The following is a 14,218-nucleotide window of genomic DNA, read 5'->3' on the forward strand; positions in this document are numbered from 1 at the left end:
TCTTAAGATAAGGACTTAGGAATCAAAGTGTATGACTATTTTGAGACCTTTCTTACATGTTATTAAGCTACTTTCCCAAGGACTGTATTAATTTATATTTGCCATTTACTTTCATGCAGAACATGGAATATTTGTCTCATAGGAATTTTGCCATCACGGGATAGTTTCCAAAATTCTCTGTTTCTCTGCCCTTGTTCAGGTTTTCAGCATCTCCTGTCTGGATTGTAACAACAGTTTCCTACCTAATAATCCCTCTACTTCTGGTTGAACTGCCCCACTCCTCTCCAATTCTCTAGCCAGTTATTTCCCTGTAACATAAATGGGATCATCTCGTTGCCTTACTTGAAGTTCATCATTGCTTTCTTTCTTTAAAATATTTTACAACTTTATTGAGATGTAATTAGCATGACATTCATTTCGCTCACTTAGTGTACAATTCGATGGTGTTTAGTAATATTCACAGAGTTCTGAGACTACCACCATTATCAAGTTTAGAGCATTTTCACTACCCCATTAGCAGTCACTTGCCATTTCCCCCCTCATCCTAATATACTTTCTGCCTTTATAGATTTGCCTGTTTTGGACTTTTTGTATGAATGGAATTATACAATATGTGACCTTCTGTGACTTGCTTCTTTCACTTAAAATAATTTTTTCAATGTTCATCCATGTTGCAGAATGTATCAGTGTATTCCTTCTTGTTGCTGAATAATCTGCTATTTTATGGATATACCATACTGTGTTTATCCATTCATCAGATAATGGAAATTTGAATTTTTTCACTTTGGGGCTATTATTAATGATGATGCTATAAACATCCATGTATAAATTTTTGTGTGGATGTATGTTTTCATTTCTCTTGGGGAGATAACTAGGAGTGGGTCAATTGCTGGGTCATATGGTAACTCTATGCTTAGTATTTTTAAGAAATGCCAGATTGTTTTCCAAAGTGGCTATGCCATTTCCACATCTTTATTGGCTATTTGCATATCTTCTTTGGAGAAATGTATATTCAGATTTTTGACTCATTTAAAAAAGTAGCTTATCTTTTTATTATTGAGTTGTAAGCGTTCACACATCCTGAATAGGTTTCTTATCAACTATATTATTTACAAATATTTTGTTGCTTCTGTGGGTTGTCTTTTCACTTTTTAAAAATTTTATTAAATTTATTGGGGTGACATTGTGTATGATGTATTATTGAATTGTACACTTGAAACCTATATAATTTTATTAACCAATGTCTTTTCACTTTTTGATGGCTATGTTTGAAGCACATAAGTTTTTAATTTTGAATAAGTTCAATTTATATATTTTTTCTTTTGTTGCTTGTGGTTTTAGTACCATATCTAAGAGAATGTTCCTTATGCTAAGATCACAGAAACTTACTCCTATATTTTTTATAAGAATTTTACAGTTTTAGTCTTTCATTTACATCTTTGATCCATTTTGCTAAATTTTATGTGTAGTATGACATAAGGTTCCAAATTTATGCTTTTGCATGTGTCTATCAGTTGCCCGGGTATCATTTTAAAAAAGATGATTCTTTCTCCATTAAATCGTCTTTGAAAGTTAATAAAAAGGTAACTCACCATTAATGTAACTGTTTATTTCTTGGCTTTTAATTCTATTCTGTGGACTAATATGTGTATCATATGTTAGTGCCACCTTGTCTTAATTCTGTAAATTTATAGTAGGTTTTGAAATTGGGAAGTACAAATTCACATTGTTCCTTATTTTTTGAGAATGTTTTGGTTTTCTGTGTTTTTTGAAATTTTATATAAATTATAGAATCAATTTGCCAATTTTTTTGCAAAAAAAAAGGCGGCAAGCTGGGATTTGCATTGGGATTGCACTGAAGCTGTAGATCAGTTTGGGTAGTATTGCTATCTTAACAATATTAAGTCTAATGAATCAGAAATATGAAATATGTTTCAATTTATTTAAATCTTTTCTAATTTATTTCAATAATATTTTCTAGTTTTCAATGTATTCAGGAATATTTTATACATTTTTTTAAAAGAAAGTTATTTGTTTGTTTATTTATTTATTTATTTATTATTTATTTTTTTCTACCAGCTTTATTAGGGTATAATTGACAAATAAAAATTGCATGTATTTAAAGCATACAGTGTGAAGTTTTGATATACAGATGCCTTATGAAATGATTACCACAATCAAGCCAATGAACACATCCATTACTTCACATAGTTACCATTTTTTGGTATGATGAGAACAGAAGATCAACTTTACTAGCAAATTTTAAATTACAATACAATATTATTTATTATAGCTGCTTTGCTATACATTAGATCCTCAGAACTTATAACTGAAAGTTTGTACATTTTGACCAAACTCTCCTGATATTCTCACCCCCCAGACCCTTGTAATCACTGCTCAACTCTCTTGTTCTGAGTTTTACTTCTTTATATTCCACATAAATAAGTGAGATCATACAGCATTTGCTTTCTGTGTCTGGCTTACTTAGTGTAATGTCCATGTTCATCCATTTTGTCAGAAATGGCAGAATTTTTTTTGGAATAAGATAGTATTCCATTGTGTGTGTGTGTGTGTGTGTGTGTGTGTGTGTGTGTGTGTGTGTGTGTGTGTGACATTTTCTTTATCCACTCATCCACTGACATTCATTTAGCTTGTTTCCATATCTCGGCCATTGTGAAAAATGCTGCAATGAACATTGAAGTGCAGATATCTCTTTAAGACGCTGATTTCATTCCCTTTGGATATATATCCAGAAGTGGGATAGCTGGATCATATGATAGTTCTGTTTTTAATTTTTGAGGACTTGTCATACTGCTTTCCATAGTGGTTGCTACAATTTAAACTCCCACCAACAGTGTTCCCTTTCTTCTACATCCTTGTGAACACTTGTTATCTTTTTTCTTTTTGATAATAGCCGTTCTTACAAGTATGAAATGATATTTTATTGTGATTTTAATTTGTATTTCTCTGATGATTAGTGATGTTCAGAACCTTTTCATGTACTTGTTGGCCATTTTTATGTCTTCTTTGGAAAAACATCTATTTAGAATCTTTGTCCATTTTATAATCGGGTTGTTTGGGTTTTTTTGCTCTTCAGTTGTATGAATGGATTCTTTACATATTTTCAAGATTAAACCCCTATCAAATATTTGGTTTTAAAATATATTCTCCCATTCAGCAGGTTGCCTTTTCATTTTTTAATGGTTTTTTTTACTGTGCAGAAGCTTTTTACTTTGATGTAGTTCCACTTGTATACTTTTGCTTTTGTTCCCTTGTGCTTTTGGTGTCATATCCAAAAATCATTGCCAACCCCTATTTAAGGAGCTTTTCCCTATATATTCTTTTAGGAGTTTTAGGGTTATAAGGTCTTATATTTAAGTCTTTAATCCATTTAGAGTTGATTTTATATATGGTGTAAAACAAGGGTCCAATTTCATTCTTGCTTGTGAAAATCCAGTTTTCCCAACATTGTTTAGTAAAGAGACTATTCTTTCTCCATTGTGTATTTTTGGCACTCTTGTCATATATCAGTTGATTGTATATATTTGGGTTTATTTCTGGACACTTTATTTTGTTTCATTGGTCTATGTGTCTGTTTTTATGCCAGTATTATATGTTTTAATTATTCTAGCTTTGTAATATAATTTGATATTAGAAATGTGATGCCTCTATCTTTGTTTTTCTTTCTCAAGATTGTTTTGGTTATTTGTAGTTCCATATGAATTTTAGGATTTTTATGTTTCTGTGAAAAATACTGTTGGAATTTTGATAGGGATTGCACTGAATCTGTAAATCACTTTGTGTAGTATGGGAATGTTCACCATATAAATCCTTCCAATCCAAGGACACAGGATATCTTTCCATTTTTGCATGTGTCATTTAATTTATTTTATTATTATCTTATAGTTTTCATTGTACAGATATTTCGTCTCCTTAGTTAAATTTATTTCTAGCTATTTTATTCTTTTTCATTCTACTGTAAATAAAATTTTCTTTTCAGATTGTTCATTGATAGTGTATAGAAAACATTTAATTTTTGTATATTAATTTTATATTCTTCAAACTTGCTGAAATTTTTTTACTAAGTTTAATGATCTTACATGTGAGGTGTGTGTGTGTGTGTGTGTGTGTGTGTGTGTGTGTGTATTCCTTTCATATTCCTTTCATAGCATGTGAGAATAGAGATAACTTTATTTCTCATTCATCTATTTGGATGCTTTTTATTTCTTTTTCTTGCCTAATTGCCTTGGCCAGATCCTCCAGTACAAGGTTAAATAGAAGTAGTAAAATCAGGATTCTTTGTTTTGTTCCTGATTGAAGGGGTGAAAATCTAGTCTTTTATCATTAAGTATGAAGTAAATTTGTGTTGCTGCAGATCTGAAGGGATAAGGTAAGGGATACAAGCCTCGGGCAGTTGGAAGAAAATGCGGGAGCCGTAAACTGCAACATAGTTCTTTGTTCCAGCAAGGGCACAATCAGCTGTGCAGGGCGGCAGTACCTTTTTATACACAGGTTAAACAATAGTGGCACACTGCCAGAAGCCCACAAGTGTGTACCGGGCACATGGTTACATAAGGGGAGAAGTGCTGACCCACTTTTGCTTGGAAGTTGCTAAGGGTGTTAGGAAGGAGCCTGACTATGGTCATCGTTCTTTCTCCGCACAGTTTTAGGTTTTTCATAGGTTCCCTTTACCAAATTGAAGAAGTTCCTTTTATTCTTATTATTTTTTACTGTTTTTATCATGAAAAAGTGTTGGAGTTTATTAAGTGCTTTTTTTCTGCATCAATTAACCATGGTGCAATTTTTCTCCTATATTCTATTAATATGGAGTATTACAGTAATCGATTTTTCAGTTAAGCTGACCTTGCAGTCCTAGATAAATCCCACTTGGTCATGGTGTATACTACTTTTTAAAAAATGTGCTGGATTTAGTGCTAGTATTATGCCAAGAATATTTGTGTCTATAATATTGGTGTCTATATAGTAATGAGATACTGATCTTTAATTTTTTTATTTTGTCTTCTGGTTTGGTATCAGGGTAATACCACCCTCATTAAATAAGTTAGGAAATATTCCTTCACTTCTATTTTTTTGGAAAAATTTGTAAAGAATTGGTGTTAACACGTTCTTGAATATTTGGTAGTATTTAATGGTAAAGGCTTCTGGGCCTGGGCTTTTCTTTGTGGGTAATATTTTTATTATTGATTAGATCTTTTCATTTGTTATAGGTTCATAAAGATCGTCTATTTCTTCTTGAGTCAATTTTGGTGGTTTGCATTTTTCTAGGAATTTGTCCATTTATCCTAATATATACTTATATATATCTTTATATAATTTATTAACATACAATTGTTCATAGTATTACCTTATAATCATTTTATTTTTGTAAGCTCAGTACTGATATCCCTCCTTCATTCCTGATTTTAGTCATTTGTCTCCTCTCCATACCCCCTCCCCAGTCTACCTCTCTCTCTCATTCTAGTTAAAGATTTCTCAGTTGTGCTGATCTTTTCAAAGACCAGCTTTTGATTTCATTGATTTTCAGATTTTCTTTCTTTATTTTCATCCTCTATTTCATTAATTTACACTTTGATTTTTTAGTTCCTTCTTTCCTTGTTTCCTTTTGTTCCTTGTTTTAGGTTAGTTTTCTCTTCTTTTGGTATTGTCTTAAGGTAAAGCTTAGGTTATTTATTTGAGATCTTTCTTTGTTTTTAATATAGATGTTTACAGCTATAAAATGCCCTCTAAGTTTTGGTATTATGTATCATCATTTCCATTCAACTCAAAGTATTTTCTATTTTCCTTTGTGATTTCTCCTTTGACTAATTGGTTATTTAGGAATGTATTAAGTTACATGTATTTTTGGGTTACCCATATTTTTTTCTGTTATTGATTTCTAATTTCATTCTTATAGTCAGAGAACATACTTTGTAAGATTTCATCTGTTAAAAATTTTTGAAGCTTATTTTATAGCCTAGTATATGGTTTATGTTGGGCAATGTTTAATCTGATTTTGAGCAAAATATGCATTCTACTGTTGTTGAGTGGACTGTCTTATACTCGCATGTCAGGTCTAGTTGTTTTATATTATTTTTCAAGTATTCTATATCCTTGTTGATCTATTGCCTGTTGTTCTATCCATTATTGAAAGAAGGGTATTAGAGCCTCCAAATTTTACTACTCAATTATTACTCCCTTTAATTCTCTCAGTTTTTGCTTTATATATTTTGAGATTCTCTCTTAAATTCATATATGTTTACAGTTGTTGCAACTTACTGATGGATTGACCTTTTTATCATTATGAAGTGTACCTGTTTATCTAGAATTACATTTCTTTCTGTCCTAAAGTCTATTTTGTCTGATATTGGCGCAATCACTCCAGCTCTTATAGTTACTATTTGCGTGTTATATCTCTTTCCAGCCTTTTACTTTCAAGTTATTTGTAATTTTGAATCTTAATGTGTCTCTTATAGAAAACATATAGTTCAATCTTGGTTCTTTCTTAATCTAGTCTGACAGTCTCTTCTTTTTGATTGGATTGTTTAATCCATTCACTTTTAATACCATCATTGGTATGGTTGATTTCTGTCTGCCACTTTTCTCCTTATTTTCTATAAAAGTCTCATGTCTTTTTTGTTCCTCTGTTCCTCTTTTACTGCTTTCTTTTCCATTAGTTAATATTTTTTAGTAATATTTAAGTCATTTAATGATTTCTTTGCTCTATTTAAAGTTATTTTCTTAGTGGTTGCTATAGGGTTTCAATATATGTTTTAACCTATCAGAATTAACCTCAGATTTATATAAATTTAATTCCAGTGACATATAGAAAAGATACTCCCATATAGGTCTATTCCCTTTCCTTTTTTCTCCCAATAGTTATACATATTGTGCCTTTGTAATATATATATTATAAACCTGACAATATGTTGTTATAATTATCACTTTAATTTTATGTCTTTTAAAGAAACTGAAAGAAGGAAGAGCATTTATAGAATTTGTTGTTAACCTTCTTTTTTATTATTTCTAGCTTTCTTCACTTTCACTTCTTTTGTAGATTTGAGTTGTCATTTGGTGTCATTTCCTTATTTCAGTACAATTTCGCTCTCACTTACCTCCATGCTTGTTATTATTAAATATCTTATATTTGTACATGTTAGATCCAAATTTTGTATTGTTGGATCTATATACATATATATGTATATACATAATGCAACTGCCTTTTAAATCTGTTAGGAGAAGAAAGTACAGTTGTACTAAATTATACTGTCTTATATAATTACCTATATAATGACATTTACTGGTCCTCTGTTTTTTTGGGTGGGTTCAAATTATTGTCTGATGTCACTTGCTGTATCTTGAAAAACTTCCTTTAGTGTTTCTTTAAAGATTGGCCTGCTAGCAAAAAATTCTCTCAATTATAGTAATCTTGGAATGTTTTTATTTCACCTTTATATTTAAAAGGTAGTTTTGCTGAATATGATTATTTTATTATTGTGGTAAAATATATAAAATAAATTTATTGTTTTTCTTTTCATTTCTTAATTTTCTTTAATTGTATTCTATTAAAGTGTTTTTTTTATTGTGGTAAAAAATGTATAACAAAATTTATTATCATTTTAATAATTTTTAGGTGTACAGTTTGGATACATTAAGTACATTCATAATGTTTTGCTTCTACCACTACCACCCGTCTCCAGAATGTTTTCATTTTCTCAAAGTGAAACTCTTCATCCATGAAAAAGTAACTCTTCATTTCCCTCTATCTGCAGCCCCTGTCAACCACAAATTTATTTTCTGTCTTTATGAATTTCATATATGTAAATGATAAGTATTTGTCTTTTGTAACGTATAACATGTTTTATCCATGTTGTAGCTTATATCTGTTCGTTCCTTTTAAAAGCTGGCTAATATTTCATCACGTGTATACAGGTTTCTCCTGCCTTTCTGAAGGTAGAGTATTTCTATGAAAACTGTAGTAAGCTAAAATTGCATAAATTGTATCTCCTGCTTTTTGAAAGTTCACGTTATGCCACTTTGCTTTTATGAAAGACCTACATTAGTACCTGTTTTCACTAAAAAGAATTTCACTTTTATGAAAAAAGCCGTTACCATACTAATGTAGGTCTTTCATGAAAGTGAAGTGGTGTAATGAGTACTTTCAGACTATGGGGGGGATAAGTGTATACCACATTTTGTTTATCCATTCATCCATTGATGAACATTTGAGTTGTTTTACCTTTTGGCTATTGTGAATAAAACTTCTAGTGACATAGGTGTAAATATCTGTTGAAGTTCTTGCTTTTGATTTTTTTGAGGTGTATACCCCAAAGTGAAGTTGCTAGATCATATGGTAATTTTATGTTTACTTTTTAAAGGAATCACCATACTGTTTGCCACAGTTGGCTGCAGAGTTTTACATTTTTACCAGCAATGCACAGGATTCTGACTTTCCTGGATCCTCACCAACACTGTTATTTTCTGTTGTTATAAAAATAGTTATTCTAATAGGTGCGAGGTGTTATTTCATTTTGGTTTTGGTTTGCATTTCCCTAGTGATTAGTGCTGTTAAGCATCTTTTCATGAACTTGCTGCTACTCTGTATGTCTTCTTGGGAGAAATTTCTATTTAAGTCCTTTGCCTAATTTTGAATTGCACTGTTATTTTTTATTGCTTTTAAGTTGAAGCAGTTCTTTATATAATCTGGATATTAATCCCTTATCATGTATATGACATATAAATATTTCTCCAATTTCTTGGGTTGCATTTTTACTATTTTGGCAGTGTTCTTTGATGTACAAAATTTTTGAATTTTGATGAAGTCCAATTTATTTATCTATTTTTTCTTTTATTTCCTATGCTTTGGTGTCATATTCAAGAAATCATTGCAAATCTAATGTCATGAAGATTTTCCCAGTTTTCTAAGAGATTTACAGTTTTAGGTCTTGAGTTTTAGTCTTTGATTTATTTTGAGTTAACTTTTGTATGTGGCGTAAGGTAAGTGTGAACTTCATTTTTTTTTTTTGCATGTAGATATACAGTTTTCCCAGCACCGTTTGTTGAAAAGACCCTTCTTTCTCCAATGAATTGGCACACTTATTGAAAATTATCTGATTGTATATGTGAGAGTATATTTCTCAGCTCTCTACTCTGTTCGATTGGTTTATAAGTCTGTCTTTAGGCCGGTATCACACTGTTTTGATTGCTGTAGCTTTGTAGTAAGTTCTTAAATAAGGAATGTGATGTCTATAGCTTTGCTTTTTCAAGATTATCTGGCTATTAAAGATCCCTTGCCTTGCCATATTTATTTTAGGATGGACTTTCTGTTTCTGCAAAAACATCATTGGAATTTTGATAGGGATTGTATTGAATTTGTACATTGTTTTTGGATAGTGTTGACATTTTAACATTAAAATTTTCAATTTATTAACATGAGATGTCTTTTCATTTATTTGTCTAATTTATTAACAATATTTTGTAGTTTCCTGTATACAAGTCTTTTGTCTACTTGGAAAAATTTATTCCAAGTATTTTATTTTTTTAATGCTATTATAAGTGGAATTGTTTTCTTAATTTTCTTTTCAGATTGTTCATTAGTAGTGTATAGAAATTGAACTGATTTTTGTGTATTGATTTTATATCCTACAACTTAGCTGGATTTCTTTTTGTTCTAATAGGTTTCTCTGGTGTGGAATCTTTAGGGTTTTCTACACATATAATTATGTCATCTGAGTACAGAGATCATTTTCCAGTTTGGATGCCTTCTATTTCTTTTTCTTGCCTAATTACTTTGGCTAAAACTTCGTATACTAAGTGAAATGAATCAAACTTTTTGGTTGACAAATTTTTTCTTTCAGTACTTTGAATTTCTATTCCACTGCCTTCTGACCTCTATTATTTCTAATAAGAAATCAGTTATTAACCTTACTAGGGTTACTTGGTGTGTGGCAAGTTATTTTCTCTTGCTGTTGTCAACATTTTTTATGTCTTTCAGTATTTTGACCATGAAGTGTCTGAGTAAGCATTTCTTTACATTTATCTTTCTTGGAGTTTATTCAGGTTCTTGGATGTATAGATTATTTTTTTTTCATCATATGGAAGTCTTCAGCGATTACTTCTTTGAATAATATTTTTCCATAAATTTCTGTCTCTCCTCTCCTTCTAGCTTCCATCAGATATATCTTGATATGATTAATGGTTTCCTGTGTTACTCTGAAGTTCTATTTATTTTTCTTCATTTTTTCTTTCTAATCTTCAGATTTCACGGTCTCTATCAACATGTCTACAAGTTCCTTGATTATTTCCTCTGCTACTTCAAGTCTACTGTTGATCCCCTCTGATAAAATTTTCATTTTGGTTATTGTATTTTTTAACTTCAAAATTTTCATTTGGTTGTTGTTAGGTTTCTGATGTTGTTGTTGTTAGTATTTTTATTTAAAAAAATTAAGTTTATTGGAGTAACATTGGTTAATACAATTATGTTATTTTCAGGTGTACATTATAATTTGACATCTGTATATTCTATTGTGTGTTTACCACTCAAAGTCCAGTTTCATTCAGCTACCATATATTTGATCCGCTTTACCCACTTCACCCTCCCCCAATGCCTTTATATTTGACCCCCTTTACCCTGTTACCTCCCCCTTCTACCTGCACCCCCTAATAACTGGTAACCACTAGTCTATAGTTGATGCCCGTGAGTCTCTGTTTGTTTATCCTGTTCATTTGTTGCTTTTAGGTTTATATCCCACATATAAGTGACATCATATGATTTTCAACTTTTTCTGTCTGGCTTATTTCACTTAGCATGATTATCTCAAGGTTCATCCATGTTGTTGCAAATGGCAGTATTTCATCTCTTCTTATGGCTGAGTAATATTCCATTGTGTATATGTACCACAGCTTCTTTAGCCAATCATCTATCATAGGACACTTCGGTTGCTTCCATGTCCTGGACACTGTGAATACTGCTGCTATGAACATCGGTGTGCAAATATCTTTTCAGATATGGGATTTCAAGTCTTTGGGGTAAATATCCAGTAAAGGGATTGCTGGATTGTATAGTAGATCAATTCTTAGTTTTTGAGGAACCTCCATACTGTTTTCTATAGTGGCTGTACCAATTTGCAGTCCCACCAGCAGTGTATTAGGGCTCCTTTTACTCCACATCCTCTCCAACATTTGTTATTACTTGTCCTGTTGATTATAGCCATTCTAACAGATGTGAGGTGGTATCTCATTGTGGTTTTGATTTGCATTTCCCTAATAGCTAGCAATGTTGAGCATCTATTCATATATTTGTTGGCCATTTGTATGTCCTCTAGGGAGAAGTGTCTGTTTGCTAGATTGCTGGATCGTATAGTTCTCTGCCCATTTTTTGACTGGATCATTTGTTTATTTGTTGTTATTGAGTCATATGAGTTCTTGGTATATTCTAGATATAGGCCCTTATCAGAGGCATTGCTGGCAAATATATTTTCCCATTCGATGGTTGTCTCTTTACCTTGTTGACAATTTCTTTTGCTGAGCAGAAGCTTTTTGTTTGACTTAGTCCCATTCATTTATTTTAGTTTTTTACTTCCCTTGCTTTTGAGGTCAAATTCATAAAATCCTCTTTAAATCCAAGGTCCATGAGTTTCGTTCCTGTGTTTTCTTCTATGCATTTTATTGTTTCAGATCTTATATTCAGGTCTTTAATCCATTTTGAGTTAATTTTGGTGTGTGGTGATAGACATAAGTCTAGTTTTATTCTTTTGCAGGTGCCTTTCCAGTTTTCCCAGCACCATTTATTGAAGAGGCTTTCCTTTCTCCACTGTATGTTTTTGGCTTTTTGTCAAAAAATGCCAATGAGATTTTAATGGGGATAGCATTAAATATGTATAATGCTTTAGGTAATAAGATTATTTTAACTATGTTGATTCTTCCAATCCAAGAACACGGAATGTCTTTCCATTTCTTTGTATCTTCTTTGATTTCGTTTAATAGGGTCTTGTAGTTTTAATCATAGAGGTCCTTCACTTATTTTGTTAAATTTATTCCTAGGTATTTTATTCTTTTTGTTGCAATTGCAAAAGGAATTATTTTTTCCACTTCTTTTTATGATACTTCATTATTACAGGATAGGAATGCTGATTTTGTATCCAGAGCCTACTGTATTTGCTTATTGTTTCTAGTAGTGTTTTTGTGGAGTCTTTAGGAATTTCTATATAGAGAATCATGTCATCTGCAAATAGTGACAGTTTGACTTCTTCGTTTCCTATTTGGATGCCTTTCATATCTTTCTTTTGCCTGATTGCGCTCGCTAAGACCTCCAATGTTATACTGAATAACAGTGGCGATAGTGGACAGCCTTGCCTTGTTTGTGATCTTAGAGGGAAGGGTTTTAGTTTTTCACCATTAAGTATAATGTTCGCTGAGGGTTTGTCATAGATGGCCTTTATTATGTTAAGGTACTTTCCTTCTATACTGATATTGTTCAGTGTTTTGTTCATAAATGGATCCTGAATCTTGTCCAAGGCTTTTTCTGCATCTATTGATATGATCATATGATTCTTATTTTTTAATTTGTTTATGTGGTTGCCTGAGCATCCAATTTCCTCCATGGGTGTTGCTTCCTGTAACACTACAAATAACCTACACCTGTGAACAAAAACTAATGTGCAGTGCATGGCCCACAGATCATAGGAGTCTACTCTTACAAAAAAGAAAGGAGACCTCCCTTCATGGTACCAGTACTGTCCACTCTAGAAATGATGTAGACTTGAGACCCAGGCCCATGACACAAAGACAGAGTCTTCCTAACACTAATACAACAGAGCCCTGGTCTGAAGCCACCAAGCCTTTCCTCATTGAAAAATAGTAGATTGGAGATCGAAAACCACAAGGATAGACTTTCCTCTGGTAAGAATATCTTTCATGGAAAACTAAAACCTTGGCTCCGGGCCTGGACTATCTATAAGGAGAGAGATTGGTGACCTTGGCCTGCAGATCTAATCCCTTCACCTACAGATCTAATCCCTTCACCTATTCCAGGAGGTAGAGCTGAGACTTTGGCCCAGAGCATCTCTTCTGTCTTTTCCTAAAAGAGACTGAAGTGGTGGCCGGGGCCCATGGTTCTAAGCCTGTCCTCCCTAAACAAAAGTTGAGTGGTATCCTAGGTCCACAACAACAAACCTGTCTTTATGCAAGGGATACTAGAATGGAGACTTAGGCCTGTGACACCAAACCTGGACCCTCCTCACAGGAACTAGAGTGCAGGCCCAGGCTCCCAAGGCTGAGATCATCAAATTGATAACAGACTCAACAAAACACCAACTCATACTACACTCAAGGTAGCCACTGTGAACAGAAACACATGTGGAATGCATGGCCCACGAACAAAGCCGCCTTCTCTAAACAAAAGGAAGAATAGAGGCCTCTGTTTGTGCCAGGAATACTGTTTTCCCCTGAAATGATGAGGAGCGGTGACACGGGCCCAAGACAAAAAGCCTGTCTTTTCCTAACATTAAGTAAAAAGGAGACTGGAACCCAAGGCACTCTGCCTGTCCTCTCTGAAAACTAGTAGGTAGGAGAACTTAACCGACAGGGCAAGCCTGTTCTTTGATAAGAGAATCTTACTCGAGACCTAGGACCTTGTCTCTGCCCTGGACTTTGAATCGGGGCTGACTTTGTTTTGCACTTCCAATCCCTTCCCCCATTTCTAGAAAGTAGAGATGACTAATTGGCCCATAGCATTTCTTCTCTCTTCTCCTGACAGAACCTGAAAGGGTGCCATGGGCCACTGGTTCTAAGAATGTCCTCTCTGAACAAATGTCAACTGGAATCCTAGGACCACAGCAACAATCCTTCTTGATGGAAGAAAAACAGAGACTGAAGAAATCAGCACCAAGCCTGGACGTCCTAAAAGGAAACAGTTGGCAGCCTTAAGCCCACAAGATCAAAGTTGGTAACAAAGTTCAGAGTGAAGACCTAGGACCATGCTACCAGAAACTCTTGTGGAGACTTTGGCCTACAGAACCAAGCTGTCATCTCATAAGAGGAGGAAGAACGGAGGACTCGGTTCATGGCACCAAGACTTTCCTCCTTTTACAGCATTTACGATAGAAATTTGGGCCGATAGCACCAACCTTGTGTCATCCTAACAGTCCAATCAGCACAATCTGGTCCCATTTCACCAATTTTTCCCTTTTACCAATTATTGAAAGTTGACCTGAACCTAGAA

This window comes from Pteropus medius, unplaced genomic scaffold, assembly GCF_902729225.1.
Source record: "Pteropus medius unplaced genomic scaffold, Ma_sr-lr_union100, whole genome shotgun sequence".
In the NCBI taxonomy this organism is placed as follows: Eukaryota; Metazoa; Chordata; class Mammalia; order Chiroptera; family Pteropodidae; genus Pteropus; species Pteropus medius.